This window comes from Acanthochromis polyacanthus, chromosome 8 (genome assembly GCF_021347895.1).
Source record: "Acanthochromis polyacanthus isolate Apoly-LR-REF ecotype Palm Island chromosome 8, KAUST_Apoly_ChrSc, whole genome shotgun sequence".
NCBI lineage: Eukaryota > Metazoa > Chordata > Actinopteri > Pomacentridae > Acanthochromis > Acanthochromis polyacanthus.
The window spans coordinates 2487085-2510987 of record NC_067120.1 but is presented as its reverse complement, the minus strand read 5'-3'; the positions used below and the strand labels follow the sequence as shown (position 1 = coordinate 2510987).

General features: G+C 41.6%; 2 protein-coding genes across 17 annotated transcripts in view; one reads left to right on the top strand and one right to left on the bottom strand.

Annotated features, from left to right (window-relative positions):
- The window catches only part of mical3a (microtubule associated monooxygenase, calponin and LIM domain containing 3a), a 102807-nt gene that overhangs the window by 13279 nt on the left and 65625 nt on the right, over positions 1-23903 (top strand). For 15 of the 16 annotated variants that reach the window (XM_051951397.1, XM_051951411.1, XM_051951399.1 and 12 more), the window contains exon 2: positions 9813-10141. The gene's annotated coding sequence lies outside the window, so the exon portion shown is untranslated. Of the gene's footprint in view, positions 1-9812; positions 10142-13672; positions 13857-23903 lie in introns of those variants that run through there. The other variant, XM_051951398.1, reaches the window with a different exon arrangement.
- zgc:77752 (uncharacterized protein LOC393862 homolog) overlaps positions 1-23903 on the bottom strand; it is a 411733-nt gene that overhangs the window by 352222 nt on the left and 35608 nt on the right. The gene's annotated exons all lie outside the window — the stretch shown is intronic.

Below are 23903 nucleotides of genomic sequence, written 5' to 3'. Positions count from 1 at the left end.
TGACCATCCACCGTGTTTTCCAGGCAGGGAAACATCACCATTTTCCTTCAGTGCGTAATTTTTAAATAACTGACCTCTCCAGCCACCTCCGTCTTGCAGACATGTCCTGTTGTGTTATTGGCTTCCACAAACAGTCTGAAAGCCTCGGGGCTGACGGCAGGAGGCTGCTTTGTGGACACGCACCACAGAGAGATCTGAGAAAATCATTATTGTCAGAACTAATACTCATACATTTCAGGGGATTTTTAAAGCATCTGCAGCTGCTAAAACTGTCTCTAATGGTGGCTATAATATGTGAAAATTAAAAAGAACTGTCGACAAGATGTTAAAACACTGTGTAATAATACAGGTTTTCTCTCATGAGCCATTGAAAGCTGCTTGTTGACTCCTGCAAGAACACTGATAATAGTGGATACAGCAACATACTGTCTGTGTGTGTGTGTGTGTGTGTGTGTGTTTGTGTGTGTGTGTGTGTGTGTTTGTGTGTGTGTGTGTGTGTGTGTGTGTGTGTGTGTGTGTGTGTGTGTGCAGCGTGCATGGGTTGAATGAATGTATACTGTATGTGTTCCAGGTATATGTGTGCGTTTGTCCGTGGTTTTATTGTGAGGATGGAGAGGTGTTTGGTTTCCGTCCTTGGGCTGTGTTTGTGCACCGGTTCGTTGTGAACGCTGCAGAACGTGACCATCATGGCCACTTCGTATCGAGTCCGGTACTTGACTGAAACCATGACCTCAGCCTGCTGTGGAATTACTGAGTCAACATCTGCCCGTACGAGCTGCAGATAAAAAACGCCAAATGAGAGCTCCATCAAATCAAATCAAATCAACTTTATTTATATGGCACTTTTCATACAGTCGAGTAACACAAAGTGCCTCACAGAGGATAAAAACAAAAACAACACAAAACAAAAACAACACAATGATGATGAAAACTTAACGCTGTTGATTTCTCACACTGAAAGTCAAGGTCGAGTGGGGGTCGAGCACATTTCAGCTCTGAGAAAACAGCCCCCTCAGCTCAGCTCATGTTGTCTTATGCGATCAGCTCAGGTTTTTGATTACAGACGGACAAAATCCTCCTGCAGGCCTCCGAGTGTGGATCCGTATGAGTGAACTGATTTGTACTGAGCTCTGCGGTCGTTGTGTAAACTGCAGCTGAGCTCCGCATTGTGTCTGACTGTAATGAAAAAAGCTCTGCTGAGGACTGTGTTTACTGACTACTGATTACAGTTAGTGCATGCTGGCAGGGAAATAACCCCATCAGGGTAAAGATACTGCAGAGGGAGCGTGTGAAAAGGGGGGTAAAACCTGGGCAGAGAGGGCACCTTGGCAGTCCAGACGACAATTAAAAATCTGGTCGAGTTACAAGCACAGTTTGTTTGCAGTCACCGTGTGGTATTTGACATGGAACAGGCTCATCACACCCTCTGAGGCGAGCATGGAAAGTAACACTGATGACACTTAACAAGCCTCCGGATGCAAAGAGCGCTGCAGCTTCTTCCTCAGGTAATTAGCGCAAATGCACTAATAAAATGAAAGGCAGCTGACGGTACATCTTATGTTGTGATTTTACTGATGCATGTAAGGGTGCATGAGAGATTACACTTTCATAAAGTTTGACTAAATTGAAGGGGCAGATGTTAAGATGTCCATATTTTATGCAGTATCAGTACGAGTCGGGTTTCAGAAGCACAGGAGTCGTGTTCTTCCTATAATGGAATTCAATAGGATCCTTTATTAGATCCTCTCCTCCTTCTGAACGCACACATCCGTCGAACCCCACACCCACTTTGTAATACATTCTTGTTTTGATTTTAAAGTCTCAACCCCAAGCTCACATCTTATAAAATAACAGTGTTGACATTATTATGGATATTTTTTTAGCCAAGGAAAACTCCCTCCAGAGTTGTAGAAGACGTTGCACAATTGTTTTCACAGGCTGTGAAATTGGAAGGCTGTTATTTTAATGCTGAAATACGTCCAGTTTAAGCTGCGTTTATGGGAATTAATGTTGCGGCAAAAGCAGTTTATGTAAAATGAAAGAACATACATAATCCCAACACTGCTGGGAAAATAAAATCTAATAGCAAAGCACACAAACGTACATTTAAGTACCAGCGACATGGAACAGTGGATTTAGTTGTGTATCTTCAGTCAGCGGTTATTTTTTCTGTCAGAAATGAGGCTGACAAGGTTGGAATTTGCAGATTTGCATTTTTACACCATGGCATAGACACAGCTAATTTAAAAAAAAAAACATGTTTATTTAAAATGTGTTTAACTTCCGTGTCCTGACTGATGGTGTCTATTTGCTCTTTCTTTTCTGTGCAGCCATGTTTTCCTATTTCAGTGTATTTGAACGAACAAATCATCAGTATTGACAGACAAAAAATATCCAGCTCATTATTATTGTGTAAGATAAATGTTCCTTAAGGGACACAAGGAAGCTTCAGTGTAATCACTCGAGTTTTGATGTTATATAACGAGAGCTATGACGTGTCTAAAGCAGATCCATTGTCATAACTGATGAAGTTTTGTAATGAGGTTAACATGCAGCTCATGACTCACTGGAGCTGTATTTTCATTGTCCCCCAGCGCTCCTGAATATAACCTTGTGGTAGAATGTAATTCGGCTTATTAAACCATCTAATTCCGTGGATTTAGGTGCAGTTATTCATATTCGTGCACTGTTGTGTCTGGCATGTTTTTACTCTCCCACCGTATTAAAGTTCAGTAAGACAGAAATGACGGCTGATCCTTTTAAATTAGGATGTTGTATGACGGTCACCACCTGCAGAAGAGGGAAAAAAACGCATCAGGGTGGATGAGGCAGTGTATTTTTAATATTTGTTTGAGCAGAGCCTAAATGAGTCTGCATTGGTTATGTGTTGTGAACAAGAAGTCCAAGAATGAGGCCAAACTTTATTTGGCAAAATCTGTAAAGTATGTATAATATTGTCCATTTATTGTGACACACTTGGCAACATCGTAGCTGACAGGGTTCTGAATCCTCAGTCGGTCGGAGCAGGAAAAACATGGTTGCCATGGTAACGGGTCATGCTTCAAACCTTATTTGTGCCATCCCAGGGGTGTATGCAGTGATGTGAGCAGGATGCCCAGCAGGGATTGGTCGGTTAAGGTGAGTCCTTGCCGGGCAAAAGTCACTCACACAAATCAAGCTCTCTACAGAGATGCTCGTGGGCATGTTTCTGGTCCTTAAGTTTATTTTGCGCCGGCTTATTAAATAGGAAATGTAATGCTCTTTGTGTTACTCACTGAGACGGAGTTTAACTACAGTTTGGTGTTCTATGTGCTGCCTGTTTGCACACAGACTCCTCCTAAGACCACTCAAGGCTGCCCTGCCCTCACTGTGTTTACTGTGCGGCAGAGATTCAATTAGAGAATTAGTGCCTGTACATCCTGTGTAACCTACTAAACTAAAGGAAAGACGAATTCTCCTCAGGAAAACAGTGACTGCAATAACTGAAACATTTCTTTGTGGTACAGCACTGCAGCTTTTTGGAACTTTTCCTGCAGCAAAAGCAAAAGTTGATCCCGGAGATAAAACACACTCTTAATAAGGACAAGTATTATTTTTTAATTTGCATCTAGTTGCATGAAGCTTTGGGATTTTTGTGCAGAAGCCATATCTGTCTCTGAGATTTCTGCTGCCAGCTCAATGAAAAAGAGATGGATGAAATGAAATTTGCTGTAGAACCAGAGTAGAAGTCCCTGTTAAGCTGATGAAAGTGGAGTCCGTGGATTATAGAGAGTATTAGAGACAGATTCATGAATGTAAGTTGCAGTTTAAATCACTGCTTGAACTGTAGTTTAGTCTCTAACATTAAGAGGCTGAAGATGGACTGCTATGAAATGCGGTTCGTACAAATGCAGCCTAAAATTTTAGTGATAGTTGCCTGAAATTTGCTGTAGTTCCACCGTGAGGTTTCACAGAGAAATACTTCACCTTACGATGACTTTGATAATCTCTTTATGTTAATTGAATAATGATCATGGGCTGTGTCTGAAATCATCCGCTGACTCCTTGTCTAGTTACCACTACATGGTGAACTATGTAGGCAGCAAGTTTGGACACCACTCGATGTATTAATTAGGCTGCATTAGAATCACAGTTTGTTACATGGTAAGAAACAGATAAAATCCAATAACGCAACCTAAATATGAAATTACTTATATTTTTATGACAAATGTTCATGCTCTTGTGTGTCTCTTCTTGCCAGGCATGATGGTACATGTTGCTTAGTTAACTTTTCACGGTGCATTGTGAGATATTTTGAGTGCAGGGTGTAAATTAACATTCGGACAATACTACAAAGTGACAAACACTCTATATAGCGCACCAGAACTTGCATCTTTGCAGAGCAGCAAGGAGGAAATCTTGTCTAAATGTCAGTTTTAATCAGTTTAATGAGACTTTTTGTGTTGATGATGAATCAGAAAGCTCCTCCTCTAATAAAACCAAAGCTGTCTTCACACATATGTGCAAAATCTGTCCTGTAAGAGTCAGTGTGGCTTCCTTTTATGGTGTATAAAACGTGGCTAAAAGTAGAAAAGAATATCAATGGGTTTATTTCTCTTGGACACCCCCACTGTTTATCATGGGAACCACTTACACTTTATGCAGACATGCACTGCAGTAACCTCTGAACACCCGGAGTCATGACACTCACAGCCGTTCTTAGGCCAAGATCGTCTGTGCTGCTAAGGCTCAGGACGGGGTTGTGGACAGAAGGTCACAGCCATGACCTCTGACCCTTTTAACTTCTAGGAAAGACCGGTTTTACAGCCTCCCATTCTAGCAGTGCACGGACACAGTAAACGGTCAACAGTGTGAGAAATGGGCCCAGGCTGGCCGCACCCTGACCACTGCTTCTGTTTCAGTCTTCACACAGCCTCGGTCTGAGGTCTCCTAAACACATGGAGTTAAATTTGGACCGACCACAGTCACAGCCAGACCTGCTGGAATCTCCTCTCATTGTCTGCCTTTTCTCTGTCCTCTTGCCTCTGGTGGTCAGTGTGTTTTAGGTAACTTTTGTTCACTGTCCTCCGTTGGACCCCGTAACGTCTCACACACAAACACTCCTTCCTCCTCATTCCTCCCTCTACCCATCATGCTCAGGGGCAATCGGCTGGGGCTGATTTATGTAGTGTTTGCACAGGGTTAGTGCTCACGGCTCTGGAGGAAATTAAACATTCAAGTTACAGCAGCGACTGGATTCATGTTACCTAAAAATACTGATGTGATTCCTAGAAGACCTTTTTCAATATCACTTGTTTGGACTGCGTGAGTTTATATGTGTGGGTTCAAAAAATCACCTTCTATGTAAAATCTGGACATCCTGCAAGGCTCACTGATCTGCTTTTTTTATGTTAGCGGTCAGTTTTCTAGGAAACCGGATCGTATTTATACACCTCAGAGCGTCCGTTGGGTTGAGTGTGTTCACTTTCTGCAATGCAGTACGGTCACTTTGCATCATCCTCTGATGCCTGCTTTTAACCTAATGGCTAAGCAGCAAGAGGTTTAATCACAGTTTCTCTTGGTATCAAGTGTAGCCTGCCAGTAACCGGCTGGGAAGATCAATACCGAGTCCAGCTGGAGCGGACTGCAGCAACAAATTTAACAAAAAAAACATCCTTGCATGCTTTTTGTTTACCTACAATACTACTCATGCTAGTTCAGATTTCCTTATTCTCTATATTCGATATTCCAGACTTTCTCCTGGGCACGTATTCCTTCAAAAGCTGCCTGTATCATTTGGATTAATATCCTGTTGAAAGATCCTCCTCCGTTTTGGCCGATTTCTTTAAGTTTGCATCCAAAATTCCTGCATCCTTCAGAGTTTGTGATCCAATCAATAAATATGAGTTTGTCCCAGATTTTTCTCCACACAGACTTTCTACAGCAGTGTCAGATAGATCCATGTATGTTGAACTTGGACTCCTCTGAAAATAAGACAAATATCCAAAAGCTGATATTTTTCTGGGCACATTCTTTTGCAGATGTACTCCTGGCATTCTTATTCTTTCACGGATTCTCTTTAGAATAGTCTGTGAACTGAGTTGTGTCTGGGATTCTTGTAGATTTCTGAAGAGATCTTAAGCAGATCAGTCTGCTGCTGCTCTTTCTGGGTCTGTCTTTGTGCTCGGTCCTCTATTTTTAATATAAAAACCCACAGCTGCAGAATTTTTTTGTAATCTCACAAATGAGTGACCTTCTTGAAGCTAAAAAAAAAAAAAACCCAGTGCTCGACCTTTTCTCTGAACCCACTTCACTTATCTTTGACATTTTTGCTTTTAAGAAACCACCTCCAAGGCCACTCACAGAGAATTTATAATGTCAGTTCTCTCTTAAATTCACCCAACTGAGGTTCAGCACACTAATGATGGACGTGTTCCACTAAGTGTAATGATAGGAACTTGTCCAAATATAGTTTTTGTGCCATTTACGGGGCTATGTTAATACAAATGTGATTTATTCGTTTTAGTAGGAAACTTGTGTTAAGTTCTAAATGTGGGGCAAACAGATACCAGTTTACCTAACATTTCTTGATATAACCTTGTTGTTGTATAACTTTAAACAGTTTGAGGCCACTGAATATAGCTGATGTTGGCTCATATATGTGATGAAGAAATGAAAGCATTTAAATAACTAGAACAAGAGTCGAGTCAATGTATAATTGTGGGATTTTTTTGTATCAAAGTCGACATTTTTGTCGTTTTCAGGTCTAAAATCAACATGGCCGCCTAAAACCAAACACCACATGACATTTTTAGAGAAAGATTCTTGTAAAATATTACATACAGAACTGAGTAAAATTTAAATGGAACGTCATGTCTAAAGATATTGTAGTAAACCTGTTGACTACTTTATATGAAATAAGCCAGAAAGCCTTGGAGTCTGGTCAGTCTTTTCTTCAGGAGGAAATGACATCATGTGGAGCAGGTCATGTGATCTGGAATTAACACACTTCCTTTAGAGGTGTTTTTGTAATGAGGAACTTAGTTGAAAGTGATCTAATTTGTTATTTTTCTATATAAAATGTGATATATTGCCATAAAAGAAATATCTGTCCTGATTATCTCAACTTAATAAAAAGAACACAAAACAATTTGTGAATCAGCTCACTTTATTATTGTTGAGTTAATTAGAAGGTGTTTGTTATTAAATTGGGATGGTTATTTAGTTGAAATTTTAGTGATATCCAGTCATTTTTTATTAATAAGTGATTGTTTCCATAATAAATAATCATGGAGGATCATAATGAACATAAAAAACTTTTTTTTAAACTTTTAATAAAAAAAAATGCATGCAAGCTATATCCCATGGACTTCAAAAGTCCCTCAATTATATATTGACCCAGTAAAAAATAAAGCATTTTTCACAAAATTCCATCTTGATTTTTTCTCAAAATATGTCTTAAAACACTTTATTCTTGGAGTTGCTTGATTCTCTAACACAACAAAACTTTACTAAACAACTATTATGTTTTCTTGCATTGACATTTATCTGCTTAAAAACAGACTCATCATCATGTGACATCAGTTTTATGAGGAGTATTTGAGAGCCGCTCCTCTGACTGCCTCTCCTCCTCTTCCTCCTCCTCCTCCTCCTGCTCGGTGCTCGGTGGCCTGTAACGGGTTCCTGATGGCAGGCCATGAACATGATGAGATCACCTATTAGTATCGCTGCTCTCATCATCTCCCCCGCCCTGTCGGAGCTCACATAGGAGGAGAGAGGGCAGAGATGCATGATGCTCTCTCTGTCTGGGATTCGTTAACATAGGCAGTAAACTATCATGTTGTGTCAGTTCTTCTCTGCTTTAACCTGCAGTCTGTTATCTAATTCCTCCATGCTCACACATCCATCATCACCCACATACCAGAGAGCATGGTTCTGTTCTCTGTCATCACTGGATTTGAATAAGAAATAAGTATTAATTATCTCTCTATCTAATCGTTTTATGTCGCCCATTTACAAACCTCTGCATCTCTTTCATCACAGTGAGTCATAAATCCGCTCAGTGCTCAACAGCGTTTTCTTGCAGGAAAACAGATTTTTTTTTTCAGATGGAAGGGAACACAAACACACTTGGCAAAGCAACATGCGACCACAAAAAAATCTTACATTATTGAGTTCTATTAAATAAAGTGATTTTTGATTAGAGTGACAAACACCTTGATGTGTCTGAAGCAGATGGCTTTGGAGACGGAGGAACATGTTTTATTAATAGAGCTCACTGCCCAGTTATAGCCTTAGAAAGAGAGCTGCATAATGCATTGTCCTGGATGTGTTAGGAGCATGATGTCTGGGCTACCTGTCTGATTGATTCAGACAGTGTCTGTACAATAGCAGTTGGCACAATAATAATTATCAAGAGCAAATAGGAATCTGGAAAACACATTAGAGACAACAATACCATCATATTCCCTGTGAAATTATGCATTAGAGCCAATTTGTAGTTCTTTTATAAAAGGAATTTTCTATTCTGCGTGCAGAAATTGAATATTTTGGTGCAGTTTTCATTTCGATCCTACATATTTTGTCTTATTTAATTCAAAATATATTCAAGAGGTTTAAGAAATCTCTGTTTTTGTGCACACAGCCTCACCTCGCTCTACAGTCGCACTACAAAACATCTTGTTTTGCAGCAATCAGGATCACCACCAACTTTAAGGGCTCAGGATTAGTGAGACACATTTTTGAGTTGCTCAGTACCTTCCAAAGGCAACACATGACATCAGCTCAGGAAAGCCAACATGATTCTCCCAGAACAAGAACATTTCTCATCTCTGGCAGAGCTGGACGGGTCCCAGACTGTTACACAACGGTCTGGACAGCAGGCCTGGACCGTGATTACTCATGTCATCATCGGGAACGAGCGTGAAATTGACAGAGACCTACTTTCCCTCAGATGGGATGTAAGACACTAAAGCTATTTTCCTGAAATCTTTCATTGCCTCAATGAACACAGAACACCTTTTTTTCTCTCGTGTTTTCTCTGTCACTCAGCAGCAAAACGCCGCTGCTCTTGAGCCAAGTTTTTCCTCCACATTCATGTCTGCAAAGCGTGTAAAATGTGTGACAGGAGAACACTTCATCATGACGCAATTATGACACTTTGGCTCATGCTACTCAACTGTTTTTGTAAGTTTATCACCACTTAAGCTCCACATATGTGCAGCTTTGATGTAATCTCTTGATTAAGGAAATACACTTAGGTCATTTACTTGTTATCAGCGCCAGCAGGAGCGGCAGTCTGTCTCTGTGTGGTGTGTTTAAGTGACTGAAAATTCAATTGTTCCGCAGTTTGAATGTTTGCCTTTGCTCACACGGTGAATATTACTGCATGTAAGAGTGAAAGCAGCATTTATGTGTCGTCTGGTTTCTGCAGCGCTATAAATAGGCCTCTGCAGCCCCTGAAGTGTGGTTGGACTGGCGGGTCAAGCTGCCACATATGGCCGCTCTCGAATGTCTTGTAATAGTTGTGTTATTTCTGCATACTGGCCCCTTGGCAGTTTGGAGAGGATTTTAGCAGGAGTGTTGCAGATGAGAGCAAAGGGGAAAAAAAGAAGGGCGAGCTGAGCCAAAGCTGAGATTGACAGCAAGAGGCCCCTCTAAGTCAGTCAGTCAGTCAGTCAGTCAGCATGCCGCTAAGTCAGTCAGTCAGTCAGTCAGTCAGTCAGCATGCCGCTAAGTCAGTCAGTCAAGTGGAATCTTCCTGACTGTGGAGTGCTTCAGGATCGACCCCACCTTAAAAAGAGACGCCCATTGTTGTCTGTGTGTGTTCGCAGGCCGCCTGGCTGAGGATTCCTCCAATCTGTGAAGTGGTGGGCGTGTGACATCAGGCGCCCTCCTCCCCTCCTCTACCATCCCATCTCCCCCCTCCTGACATCAACGCGTCCGGCCAATCAGCACACGAGGAGATCCGGTCACATGAGAATCCCCCCAGTCTCGGTTACCATGACAACGAGCACTGGTCCAGGCAGCATCTTACCGTGGTGAGAAGAGAGAGAGTGGGGGGAAGAAGGCGGGAGGAGAGGCAGAAAGAGACGGGGAGAAACAGAAAGAGAGCAGCCACAGGACTACCTTCTGGATCTTCAGCTGTCTTTCCCTCAGTACAGTAAGTACTTTCGCTGTCGCTATCCTGCCAATCGAAGCAGATCCGATTGTCATCTGCGTCTGATGATGTGTGATCATGGCAGATGACTTTGAAGATTTCTGGGGTGACATCATGTGTAATTCCTTTGTGATGTTGAGAATGCATGCAGCCCGCCTCACCTTAGGTAGACAAGCCTTTGTCTGTCAGCTTCACTCAGCCTCCACTCATCCGCTAATGACAAACCCTTAATAGTGAACAAAGGCGTGGTGGGAACCAGGCTGCTCAGCGCAATCAGAGGCAGTTTTATAACGTGGTGAAACTCTCTGATGCATGATGATCCGGCAGCAAGTCGTTCTGCTCCTGACTCCTAATCTCATTCATTCCATTCATTCTCTCTCTCTCATTTTAACACCAGCAGACCTGCTTGTCACCCTACATCCCCCTTGGGGTTTGTTTAATTAGCAAATTATCGCAAATCCAACTAGGGCAGCTTGTTCTGATTGGAGACCTCGTATGTGGAATGTCCTTGTGGAGGTAGAAACAGCGAGCGTTCCCAGCCAAAGAGTCGCTGTTTTAAATTAGTGCAGGTTTTACCTCATATCTGAGAGATGTGATGCAACGTCACTGCCTTCAATTACACAACAAAGAACTACAGTCATATTTTGGATCATAAGTTAAGTGCAGAAATGCTTTTTTAGTTGTGCATTTTGTGACACACTTTCTTTTCCATTAAAGTAGAAAGTCTTCGGGGTCCCGATTCACAATCTGCTGCACAAAGAAGTTGAAAAGTTTTTTCTTCCCTGTACCTTCAGAGATAATAAGCATGTCTGGAGATGCACACCAATTATTTCATTGTCTAGCAAAGGCAGAAACTGCCTCTGAACAGACAGCACAGTACTTATTTGAGGCAAACGTTGCAGATCCAATTATATGTAACCCATCCATCATAATCTGGGTAGTATCTGGTATTATATTGTGCCTGACTCTGCATCTCTTCTCTTTCTTGTAAGTTCATTATGTTTGTCTGTATCTCTTCCTCCTTACTCTTTAACAGCTATATAGGTGAGACAGAGGTTTTGCAGATTTTTTTACAGTCTGCTGAATGAACAGAGATGATGTTGTAGCTCTGATCCTGCCACGTGTCTGTGCTCAAGCTGAAGTTTACACAGCATCTTTGTGAGGGATTATAAGAGCTGTGTGTCTTTGTTTACACTCAAAAACCAGCCACACAGGCCTATCTGTCCGGTGACGGGAGGAAGGTGTCGCCTTGTTGGATGTTTAAGAGGGAGAGACCGACTCTGTGCAGAGCTGATAGCAGAAGAGGTTCCTCCTTCCACAATGATCTGAGACTGGACTGGATAAAGTGGATGAACTTTATCTGAAGTTATCATGTTTGGGTAGCTGTGATCCAGTTTGAGTTTGCAAAGGGTGTGTAAGTTGTTAAGCTTTCTTTTGACAAGACTCTTTGGGTAATCAGTACTCATTGATTTCCTGTTGTCATTATTTGATTCCAGTTCACTGACAGATGCAGTATATTTCTATAGACCTTTATAAGAAAGACCTTGAACTGTGTTGTGATTGACACAGAACTAAAACAGTATATCAGCGATCCATATTTCTGTTTGTGAGAAGCAGCCACATGCTCACGAGGCTGTTTCCCACGTGATCTCTTGCCATTTGAGAGCAATTGTTTGCAAGTTATAATTTTCCCAAGTTGTAATCTTACAGTTTTCCACTGAGGCAAACTTCAGCCCCTCTAAAACTGCTGCACAATCCCTGCACAGACTTAGCGAGAAAACAAACAAATGGACTTTGGAGTTAAGTGGGGATTATATTTTCAAGATTCCGTACAGCAGGCAGACAGATCATACGCACTGAGACTCAGGAGTTTCATTACTGTATGTCATGTGGTTGGTTAAAAGAGTCATCTCCTCTGTGAGGCTTAAACTTCTTTGACAGAGGTCATGTACAGCTGCTGGGTGCCACAAATACACAAATACTCATTGAATTACTCTGATTACTCAATTGAACAAACTAGCAACCATACAAACTTAATATCAGAATCAGAAGTATTTTATTGATCTCCTATGGAAAACTGCTTTTCATTTTTGTCATTTTGTGTCTTGTTTTTGGCGTTTTGCATGTCATTTTTGTAGTTTTGTGTCTCGTTTTTGTCGTTTTGTGTTTCGTTTTTTTCGTTTTGTGTCTCATTTTTGTCATTTTGTGGATCGTTTTTGTCGTTTTGCATCTTATTTTTGTTGTTTGCTTCTTTTTTGTGATTTTGTCTCGTTTTTGTTGTGTTGTGTTTCGTTTTTGTTGTTTTGTGTTTCATTTTTGTCATTTTGTTTCTCGTTTTTGTCGTTTTGCATCTTGTTTTTGTAGTTTGCCTCTTTTTTGTGGTTTTGTCTCGTTTTTGTTGTGTTGTGTTTCGTTTTTGTTGTTTTGTGTTTCATTTTTGTCATTTTGTTTCTCGTTTTTGTCGTTTTGCATCTTGTTTTTGTTGTTTGCCTCTTTTTTGTGATTTTGTCTCGTTTTTGTTGTGTTGTGTTTCGTTTTTGTTGTTTTGTGTTTCATTTTTGTCATTTTGTTTCTCGTTTTTGTCGTTTTGCATCTTGTTTTTGTTGTTTGCCTCTTTTTTGTGATTTTGTGTCTCGTTTTTGTTGTTTTGTGTTTCGTTTTTGTCGTTTTGTGGATCGATGTGCTGCTCTTGTTCAAAGTCTCAGAAATTTAAGCTGTATGAAAAAAAACATATAGTTAAAAACAAGGAGAAGTCCTCAAAATATAAACTTGGAACTGGAAAAATGTGAACATGAAAAGCAAAATGTGCTTTGTTCTGAGAAAAACTAAAATGTAAGCATAGTGTATTAAATAGTAGTATTGCACAGATAGTTAGTTATTATAGCTATTGCACATTAATGTATGTTAACTCAAGAAGTGAAAATAATTTCAACCTAAAATGAAGGAACTGAAATGATAGATGAGTCTAATTTGACCTTACTGAAATAAACATGGCTGGTATCATCCATTCTTCATCAAGCCTCCTTTAGGACCATCAGTTTTTGACAATCAGCTTTCTAAACTTCTCATGCTAAGCCAAGTGAGCATTTATTTAAGATATAACATCACACTCAAGGTATCTCAAAAATCTTCACAGTAATTAAATAATTTTTTAAATCCACATTTCTTTTGTCATATAAAGCAAAATGCCGCACTTCTCTCCCCGTTGTGTAAACCGGGTTTGATGTTTCTGACACCATGTGAAGGCAACAGAGCTGCTGCGTCACGTTAGAAGAAACCAATCGGATTAAAGCGAGTTAAAACACGCAGGCTCACTCCAAGAAGCAGCGGGAGCCGCTTATCCTACGTTAGCAATGAAATGTCGCTACATGCTAGCACAAATCCGTTTCTGTTCAGCACACCTCCCTTATAATGTGTGATATTGTGGAATTACAGTTAAATATATGGCTTGTTGTCTTTTCGTGTCTCGCTGGTTTTTACAGCCCGCCTCTCTCCTCCCCTCCTTGTCGCTGATTTGGTCTCGACCGATCCCTCTCTGTCAGTTTCAAGTTGCGCCTTCTCCCTCTGCTGAGGCTCCAGCTCCGGCCCTAACGAGCTCCACACACTCAGTAACACACGTAGACTTTGGATTTTTACCCACTGAAATCTACGTTTTACACCCAGGCATGGATTTAGTCCCGCCGCACGCGAGTGGATTATAAACACGCGGGATTCAGAGGTGAGACTTGTCCCCGATCTCTTGACAAACACGGTGCATTTTTTTTTGTATCGTTACCGTGGGATCCCGCGGACTGACTGCACCTTTGCACGTTCGGGAATGTCACGCTCCGATGGGTTTAGTAAGAGCAATTTATCTGGGCGGGTTTTGCAGTCAGTGTGATGTTTTTTATTTATTTGTTTCTAATCACATTGCTCTGCTGGTGCATCGCTGTTTTTTTTAATGGGACAGCCTGTGGAATGCAGTGGATGGTGGCAGACAGTTACACTGCAGTGTCCTCATGTCTTACAAATAATCGATAGACCTAATGGGTATTGATTGATTGATGTGTGAGTTTGTGCAATTCCTTGACGATCGATAATAGGTGTTATTTATATGGAAGGAGGAAATCTGCTGTTGATTTGACTAACAGGAGAAAATGTCTGTTATGAACAATTGGTAAAGAGGTATAGTACACTGTAGACCTCTGTGACTCTACACAAGTCTTTTACTACATATTTAACTTTCACAAGTTCATAGGACTGCATAAATAGTTCCAGCGCTGTGTTAAAAGTCACTGAAATGGAATATTTTGCTCAGCATGAATGCGTTCTAACAGGTTTCACTGTTGAAGGCAATGCAGACCTTGACAGCGTCTTTTTATTTAATAGTTTTCACTTTGATTAAGTGGAAAGTAGAGACAGGATTGATCTTTTTTATTATTGCAACTTTTCATTTACATTCTCTTTTCTAAGTCAGAAAATGAATTATGTTGCTGTGATGCACCTTTACCTGTCCACAGCCCAACACCTGGTTTGTGCCCAGAGGTTTGACTTTTTTCGCAGCGTGTTGGAAATCACTGATGCTCAAATCTAGGAAGGAAATTAGGAAAAATAAAATGTGTTGACTGAGAGCTAATAAGATGGTGCCGTGTTGAAGGACACATAACAAACTAAAGATGTTTTCCTTCAATTCAAGTTGTATATTAATGTTACTGTTGATAGTTTTAACAAAATGCAAAACTAAAACATGAACTTTTGTAAAGAAGTTTATTAAAAATGGCTGATATTCCTCCCTTTGCTTTCTGTCATTCAAAAACCAAAAAGCAATCTTGAGGTGGACAGAAAGCAGGAGGGATGTTTGTAAATGCAAACTGTAGTGTTGTAATGTTTGTAAGTCAGAAAATGAATCATGTCCAACACAAGGGCGTCTGTGATGACGTTGTATCGATGCACCTTTACCTGTCCACAGTCCAACGCCTGGTTTGTGCCCAGAGGTTTTTCATTCTTTTGCACAGCAGTTTGGAAGTCACTCCAATTCTAATCTTATGCTTTTTAGCAATGCACCTTTTCTATTTTCTTAATCTTTCACTGTTGTATCACTTTTATTGCCCACTAAGATCCATATCTTAAAGCATTATTAATTATTGCCTATCAGACTCTGTTTCAGGTTAATCTGCTTTCAAACTTAGCCGTGAATCATTTAGCTTCATCTTAGCCATTGTGAGAGCAGCTAATCTCTTATTTTGTGACAACAGCTTGTGTTTCTTGTTCAGTTTTTCTGCTTGAGAGACATTTCTGAGACCAAAGAGAGAGAAGAGATGTGAAGCACGCAGCACATTTAATCTGTCAGTAACTGACAAATAAAAATACAGATACGATAATTGGAAAAATGGCAAATATCAGCCACGATAATCAGCCAGGCAGATGATCAGTCTATCCCTTGTGGTTTGTTTGTCTGTTTTTTGGTCTTTGTGATTGACTGACCTCAACATTAGCTACAATAGTGTATTACTCCATCTGACCCAGATTGGTCCATACGTCCATCTAACAGCAGCAGCAGTCAGTCTGTGGTTAAATGAAGCAGGAAGGCCCGACCTGACAAACGTCTCCGCCGGACAAAGAGTCTTATCCAGTCCCAGTTGAGTGATGGAGCATTTGTCCTATTGATTGGCAATATTGACCTTTTGTTGGTTCTTGCATTTTACCGTCTTGCAGCTCCGGCGTCTTCTGCTGCTGCTGCTGGGTGGGCAGATGTTAATTGGGATGTCTGTTGAGGTCCTTGTGCTCTCATAACTCGCAGTTTCTCTCTCCTGAGATGAGGATGCGGTGCAGAGAAGCAGGGAGGATGTTTGCTCGGTGGCTGACTCAGCACGAGAAAGAAGTGGAGATGACAGCAGATTGGCTTATTGTACTTGTGTAAGTACGGTCCAGAGTGCATCATCCTCTGCAGCATGCGTCCTAAACTGAGATGTAAGAACAGTAGTGCGTCAGTCGGATGTTTTTTTTGCATTTTTTGGCATCTTCTTTCCTTTCTTAAATGAGTGAAGTTGTCTACAGTCTCTTTTCTCTCTGTGTTCTTCACTATCAATAGACAGACACTCAAGAAGATCTTGAAACTGAAGCAACTATTTATTTAATCTATGCTTTTCCTGACGATTACTTTGCCTTATATTTCATACAAATTATGACTTGACAGCTACGTTGTTTTAAAGGTCTGATACAGATTATTAGTAATCAAGAAGACCAGTAGATGTATTTGCAGCAAAAATTTAAATCCTAGCGTCAAAATTACACAAACCCTTTTTTCCCCTCATGTATTTAATTAAAGATATGTGTTTGTTGACTGTCTTTTGCTCATACAGATAGAGAGAGAGAGAGACAAAGTAGCTGATTTTTAAAACCTTTTGTTGGGAATTAGTTATAAAATGAGTGATAATAAGTTAAACTCTAATAGAAAATATAATCCACCCAGCTGATTTGAACAAACACGCTTTCTGTTTTGGGTGAGGAGGGTCTCTTCCACTATAAAATGAAAACTGAATGTGCTGCTGAATGTTAAATTGTGCTTTCGTGTCGGTGTTTGCGCAATTCAAGAGTTCATAACGAAGATCCAGGATTATTTGAGCGTCTTCTACCACCCATCCTTGCATCCCATTTCAAGTGAAGTCATGTTACGACGGCAAAATACCATTAAAATGCCTTTTCTATTTCACACACCATCCTAAATAAATTGTAACTACACAGCATTAATGTAATAAATCAAAGTTCTGTTGGATTTATGACACTCGGTCAATATACTAAAACCTTCCTCTGCCTCTGTAGATAATAGAGTGGATGTGTACATTAAAAGGTGAGGTTAGTCCACCCTGCTGTCAGTCTCTCAGAGGGGGAAGTGAATTCCTGTCTAGCTCTGACCCCCCATAACCCCGTGGATTTAAAAACTGCGCTGCATGAAAGGACAGAAGGAAGGAAGTCCTCTGCAGGCAGCTCCTGCTGTGTCATGAGCATCTGGATGTATCCCAACTGTCAGATTTCTGCCCAGAGGTTCTGCTGCTGTGGTTGACTCATCAGAGGCTTGGTGGCTCCAGCTGATGTCAAACTGACATGCATATAATGGCAGATGTAGTCTGCAGTGAGGCCTTCAAGTAAGAGATGTCTGTAACTGGAGGCTAATGGTTTGCTGTTAACCGTTTGAGGCTCTTACCGTAAGGAAATGAGTGTGCTGGAAGGCACATTTATCATGTTAGCCTTTCAACTGTGTCCTTTAGTGAATGAGGTCATGATGATTACTGTGTTCCTGAGTGTTGAGTCAGACAGACGTTATGAAGCCAAACAGCCTGGTGGAAGACATTAAGATGCTAATAGGGTTATTGTGTTATTGCTTTTAGAGTTAAACGTACATGAAGATATAATTCCCATTCTTTTTGTCCTGTATCTGCCACCATTCTTTTGTCTCGCTGCCAGTAAGGTTCTACAGAGCTCATCTGGAGGACTAATAGCAAAGCCTTTGGTTAAAATAGTGTGTATGACTTACGATATGGCTAGTGATTTCCCTCAGGATTAAAGACTTACTTCTTGGCTATTTTCTTCTGCCTTAGAGGTCACAAGTAGGTTAGTTTGACAAATGCATTCTGCGACACGCTGCTGACACGCTGCCAGTCCACTGACCGTTGAACACTGTAGCAGAGCTGCAATCTTGCTTTTCCATTTGTGAGAGATGAAAAATGGAACCATAATGTATTACAAACACAGGTGTGCAGAACACCTAGCGTTGGTGTTTCAAGTGTAGCAATACCAAATATGGCTGTGGGATTTAGGAGTTTATGAGTTTACGTAACAGGTGTAGCTCCCTGCATCCTATACGTGATATCTGCCATGTGCCCAATCTTTTATGTCAAAGTTCCAGTGAACATCTATCGTTTATTGCAGATTAATTGACTTGTAAACGGGATTTGCTATCTATCAGTCTCCTTAAAGGTGGAGATTGTTCTTCCTGAGAAAGCTGGTTGAAATTTGACCCCAGCAGCCAAACACACAACACACCAAACACACTCTGTGAAGAAGCCTTGCTCTCCAAAGTTAATGGACCCAACTGGCCAAAAGAGACAGCCTCATTTAGCAATGAAAGTGGATGGCACTGATGAAGCAAAACAAACATTTTAATGTACAGTGTTATCAAATGAATGACATCTGAGCTCACAAACACAGCAGCCAAATCAAAATGGAGCTAAAAAAACAGCCAGAGTAAGATGTTTAAATGGTATTTACTGACTGGGGGAACCGTGAAGCCGGCTGAAGGCAGCGTCCTTTCCCCGGTGGAGCTGGAGCCAGAGCTGGCGGCAGCCTTCTGTACAGTCTAGTCATCATACCGGTGAAGAGTGGGAGTCTCAGTCTGTGTCTGTTGTCATCAAGCTTGTTTCCAGGCAGAGCAAGGATAGGAAAAAATCATCACTGACTTAGGAGCCACATGTCTTATTCGGGAATTGGTGGAGAACAAAACAAAGTAAATACAAAATGAGGGACTATTGATTTTAAATTCGTGAGCCGACTGGAGACACTGCTGGAATAATTGTTGTTTTGTGTCTGCTTAATGTGCAAATGAGTGTTCTCTGCATGTTAGCCCCTTTATTTCTACCAGTCTGGAGTGTTTTGGGGTCTGCTGTGAAATAGACTGATAGTTTTGACTCTAGTGAGACATTTATCTCTTCTTATAGAACATGTTCAGTTATTTGCTTAGTAAGTCGTCAACAGTAGCAGTGTTGTTGGGGCTGCATTTTGGAACGAAATCTAGTATTTAGTTTTTCTTTGATATGTTACAATCTGAAAATGGAATCTAGAATGATTTGGGTAGTGCATCTCCAGTAGCTGTCAGAAATCTTTAAAGTAACATCTACCCACATGACTATTTAACTTCACCAACAGCAGGATTCTGACAAAGACCTTTTGTATGTCAAATGTAACCTTTGGCCTTGTGACTGTAATAATTGTCTCAGCTATATTTGCACCAACTGCCAGCAGTCACGCTTCATGAGTGCTGAGTCACATGCACGTTGTATTTTTTTCCCCTTTACACTGTAGTTTGTTGTCGGCATCAGTAATCTTATCAACAGTTTGCTTAAGCAGACACTGTCTGAGCCTCCAGACGTTTAGAACTGCATATTAATAATTTACGGTGTTGGTGCCTTATCGTCTAAATTGTCGCTGTGATTGGATTTTAATACTTTTCAGTGATTATTGGTAAAGCTTTTATCAGTCTCCTCATGCTTTCTATTCGTAGATGTGAAACTCAACACAGTAAAAGTCCTCTGAGAAGACCATCATGAGTGGCAGTTAAGCTGTAATGTAAAGTACATGGAGAAACTTTCACCCATTGAAGACTCTGTAGACTCTGTAGACTGGCTTTGACACCTTCCATAACCCATGTGTCTAAGGGTGCTTTCACACATACGCCTTTTGGTCCGCTTAAAGCGGACTGGAGTCCGCAACACCAGCAAGTACGGTTCGTTTGGGCTGGTGTGAAAGCAGACCAGATGTTTTTGGTGCGGACTAAAGAACCGGACCGAGACCACCTTCGAGAGGTGGTGTCGGTCCGCTTCTATGGGAACTCCAGTTCGGTTCGCTCCTGGTGAGAACACAAACCTGTCTCCATTTGGACTGGCTTGATGGCACAGCAGACGTTTTGGTCTACGGGAGCTTCCGTAGCCAAAAACGACTGTGTAATGTTCTCGTACCGAATGCGAGCTTCATGTTGGAACAACAGCAGTATTTGTGCTTGCTGCATAAAGCAATGATACGAATATATGGCAACAAGAACGAACAGGATAGCATAATTCGTTGTTTACGAATAAACCTCGATCCATCTGTTTTCTTCCAGGATTTTTCCCTCTTCACATGCTGCGCCAATCAGCGTTCATCTACGTCATCTAAAACACCTTATTTTTCTGAACAACGCCGCCAAACGACTGGGGGGAGATATAACATTCATCGTAGTTGGTTCAACTGCGAAAACACTGGTGTGAATGCGAACCGAACCAGTTGAAATTAGCAACATTGTAACAACTTTTGGGTCCAAACGAACCACTCTAACGCACTAACAGCTGTGAAAGCACCCTAAGAAACGAGAGACCAGTAGCGCCAGAGGTGTTACCAAGCAGCTGCTGTAGCCGGATAGATCTTTTACACCTGTAAACAGCTCGTTCTTTTCAGCTGTACGCCTTCAGGAAGCATCTAGCAGCAGCTGAGCCTACAGCCATTAACCTTCCCTCTCCAGTCCGACCCTTTCACTGCAATAAACCGTCGGCTCTCTGGAGATCACATCATATTTCACGTTGGCTCTCAGCTCGTTTGTGGAGGAGCCTGTAGGGGCCTTGTTATCTAAAGGACAAGAGACAAATTCTTCTATGGCAGGCCTGATAGAGAAACAAGCCCGCTGGATGTTCTTTTGTGAGAAGAAAGCCAGCAGACCTACGCTGGCCTTGCCTTTCCTGGACTCCCGTGGTGTTTTTTTCCCATATCAGGGTGGGGCTGGAGATCCATCTACCACCTGTGATCCTCATTAAAGCACATGTTAGCTTCTATATGCTCCTCGCTTCCCTTCACCCTATAGCAAGCTGAAGTTGGTCCTATTACTGTAATATTAACTTGGGAATATGTTTGTTAAACGTGTTCATCGCCCCAGGAGGCTGTACCTACGTAATTATACGTGTTTATGTTAACTTGCTCCAGGGACGCTGCAGGAGAGTCTCAACCCCAAAGTGAAGCGGAAATTACCTTTTATGAATGGTTGACTTTCTTTACATATTTTGTAAAGAACTAGCTCAACAATTTGGGGAATATTTGTTTTCTTTCTTTCTGATGTGTATATTGCCTCGACTGTGTATTTCTCTTGCAGCCATTTATTAAGACTTGTGACTCGTGCTTTCTTTGGAATTTATTGGGCTCTGGCTTTATGAGCTTTTGCATTTAATCTATCCCTCCACCCCTAATTTATTTGTATTTATTGACACATTATCTACAGCCAGGCACGTTGAGTTTCTGTCCAGCATTTCCAAATCTAATCTGCGCTGCACCTGCCAAGCGCTATCCCACCGCCGCCTGCATCTTGTAATAGGTGACGAGGATTAAAGTGTAATTTGGGAGGAATCTGTTTTCAGGCTTTCTTCTGTTAATGCCGTCACAGCCTGCCTTATGGCTCCGTTTGGGTGTTCGGTTACCGTCCCGCTGCAGCTCTGCACAGTTCACACAGGAAAGGCCGACCCTCCTCTGATCCTGGGTGTGCTGGACTGTTCGGGAGGAGGAGGGAGATGAAATGATTGAGGCTGGGATGAAGGCCACAGTTGCATATTTGCTCGCTACTGTCTGTTTTTTGGTATGTTTTGCTTTGAGATGGAGATATTTGCCTTCCAGGGCTACCCCAGATGAGGATACAGTTAATACATTTAATTTATTTTCCATCAGTTATTACCAAGTCAAGCAGCTGAACAAAAGAGCGAGTTAGGCAGCAGTAATGTAACGGTGCAAATAGGAGATTTTGTTACAGACCGAGTGAAAGTCAATGCTGAATTCAAGTAATATACACTCACTGACAGAACCTTACACCAGTGCGACCGGAGCGCGGAACACGAACGGACGTCGGCGCTGCATCGTGCATGTATTATGTACGCACGATGCAGCGCGGACGTCCGCGTTATATCGTAAACATGGATGTCAGTGTTTACTATACAGCTGTATCTAAACACGGACATCCGCGCTGCATTGTGCATACATAATATATGCACGATGCAGCGCCGATGTCCGTCCGTGTTCTGCGCTCCAATCTGACTCTGATTTCTGTTGCATTGCGCGCTCACTTCCGCTTTTGATGACGTATCGTGCTCAGACGATTAGTCGACGCGTCCTTAGTTGCAGCCCTACACTGGTGAAGATGGATCTCAATCCAGCTGTCATTTGTAAACCTGCTCTCCCTGCAGCTCCTTCATGCCGTCACAAGCCTCATTTTGATGTTTGCGGAAAGGTCACGACGTCTGCAGGTCCTGACAAAGGCACTAGCCAGGCAGAAATTGTGCCGATTCCCTCGCCTCAGAATCCCCACAGCATCAACCGCAGCTTGTTTACCATCTGAACTGCTCACGGCTGCGCCCACGCACGGAGATTAGAGGCAGCAAGTGTGGATGTGACAGGATTATGGCTGTGCTGGCTGCAGCTCATTGTTGCATGTTGTCCCATCAAGGCTTTGCGAGGCAGCCTTTGGGTACTTTGCTCCCGTCAGATGATGTTATGATCATAAAATGAGTGCAAATGAGGCACGAATGTTTGTAAATCCGGACAGGATAGATCTCAGATTGAACAGCAAAGAGCCGGGTTCATGTGCTTGATTATGCCTTGGATGAGAGTGTTTTAGTTCTCTTTTAGATGATGGTCTTTTCTGTAATTTGGCACAAGCTGTCACCTTGTTTGCATGTTCTGCACATCTGTAATTCAAGTTTTAAACCAAACAATAGAGACGCAAACTTGGTAAAATCTGTAACTTTCCTCGAGCAGATGTCAGAATTGCACATAGCGGCTATTTATAGCATCATAACCACATATTCAGTCTCTGCCCTGTCAACACTGGCAAAAAGTACAACACCATGTCAGTAGCAGGAAAATGAGTTCATTTCTCATTCTTTCTTTGCTTATTGCTACTGGATTGTTACATTCAGTCAGGAATTCTTGCTGTTGGTTTAAATATTAGCTTTGTAATTAATACAGGAAAGCAGAAACAGTGGACAGAGTGTTACTGTAGTGTTTTTTCCTGTGGCCTACCAAAGTAAGAAGCATTCCCTTTGTGTAATAAATGTGTGACTGACTTACGAGACCTCCAAGGTTAGCTTTTCATGTCAGCTGTTTTTATTCCTGTCCATCATTTTTCATGAATTAACACTCAGAGATGTTTGGTTTGGCCATAAAAGAAAATATGGAATCGCTCAGACTGACGTTTAAGATGCTGTTGGAATGGTTGTTCTAATGTAAGACTAAATCCCATCCAGCTGCTGATTATTTAGATTTACCCTTTACATCTGAATATATAAAAATCAGTTGCCTGCGTGAGAAATCGTCTCCTCCTTGCCTTCCTGGCTCTCACCTTCTAGCCCACATGCCTCCATTCCACGTCGGTCATGACTAATCCTCAGAGGCTCGTCTGTGTTGACTGTGAGTTGCCGACTGCTCTCAGATTTCACTTCCTTGTTCTCTATGAAGGATGGATCGCAGTAACATGTAGAAACCAGAAACATGTCTCCATCTCGCTGCACGCTCAGGTGTAAAATATTCAAATGAACAGCAGAGATAACCAAATGTGGAAAAAAACCAATGTAGATTTTTATGAGCGGTGCTATTGATAACACAGAGGCCGTGCTTTAACAGTGTTTTTGCATTTTTCTTTCGCCATCCCTCTTGTGGTTCATTGTATTCATGGCAGCATTACTGCGGTGGCTGCTCTGCTGCTGTTATGAAAGGCACGAAGGTGGGAGAAGTGGCATTGAGTTGGGATGTAAGAGGCTTTCTAAATCAAATAGCTGCGACGAGGGCTGGCAGGAATCTCTAATGGACCGTGTTTGACACCCAAAGGGAGCCTGAGCCTGTGCCCAGGCTTTAGTGAAGCCGTAAATAATATGAGTTTCATACAAAAGACCCTCTGTCATGTGTAAATATGCCCTGAGTCACGTCAGAGAGAGACAGTTAATTGTTTTTATTGGCTTATCAGAACCAATCTGTCATGGTCGGAGGGGGTTCGATGTCGTTGAGT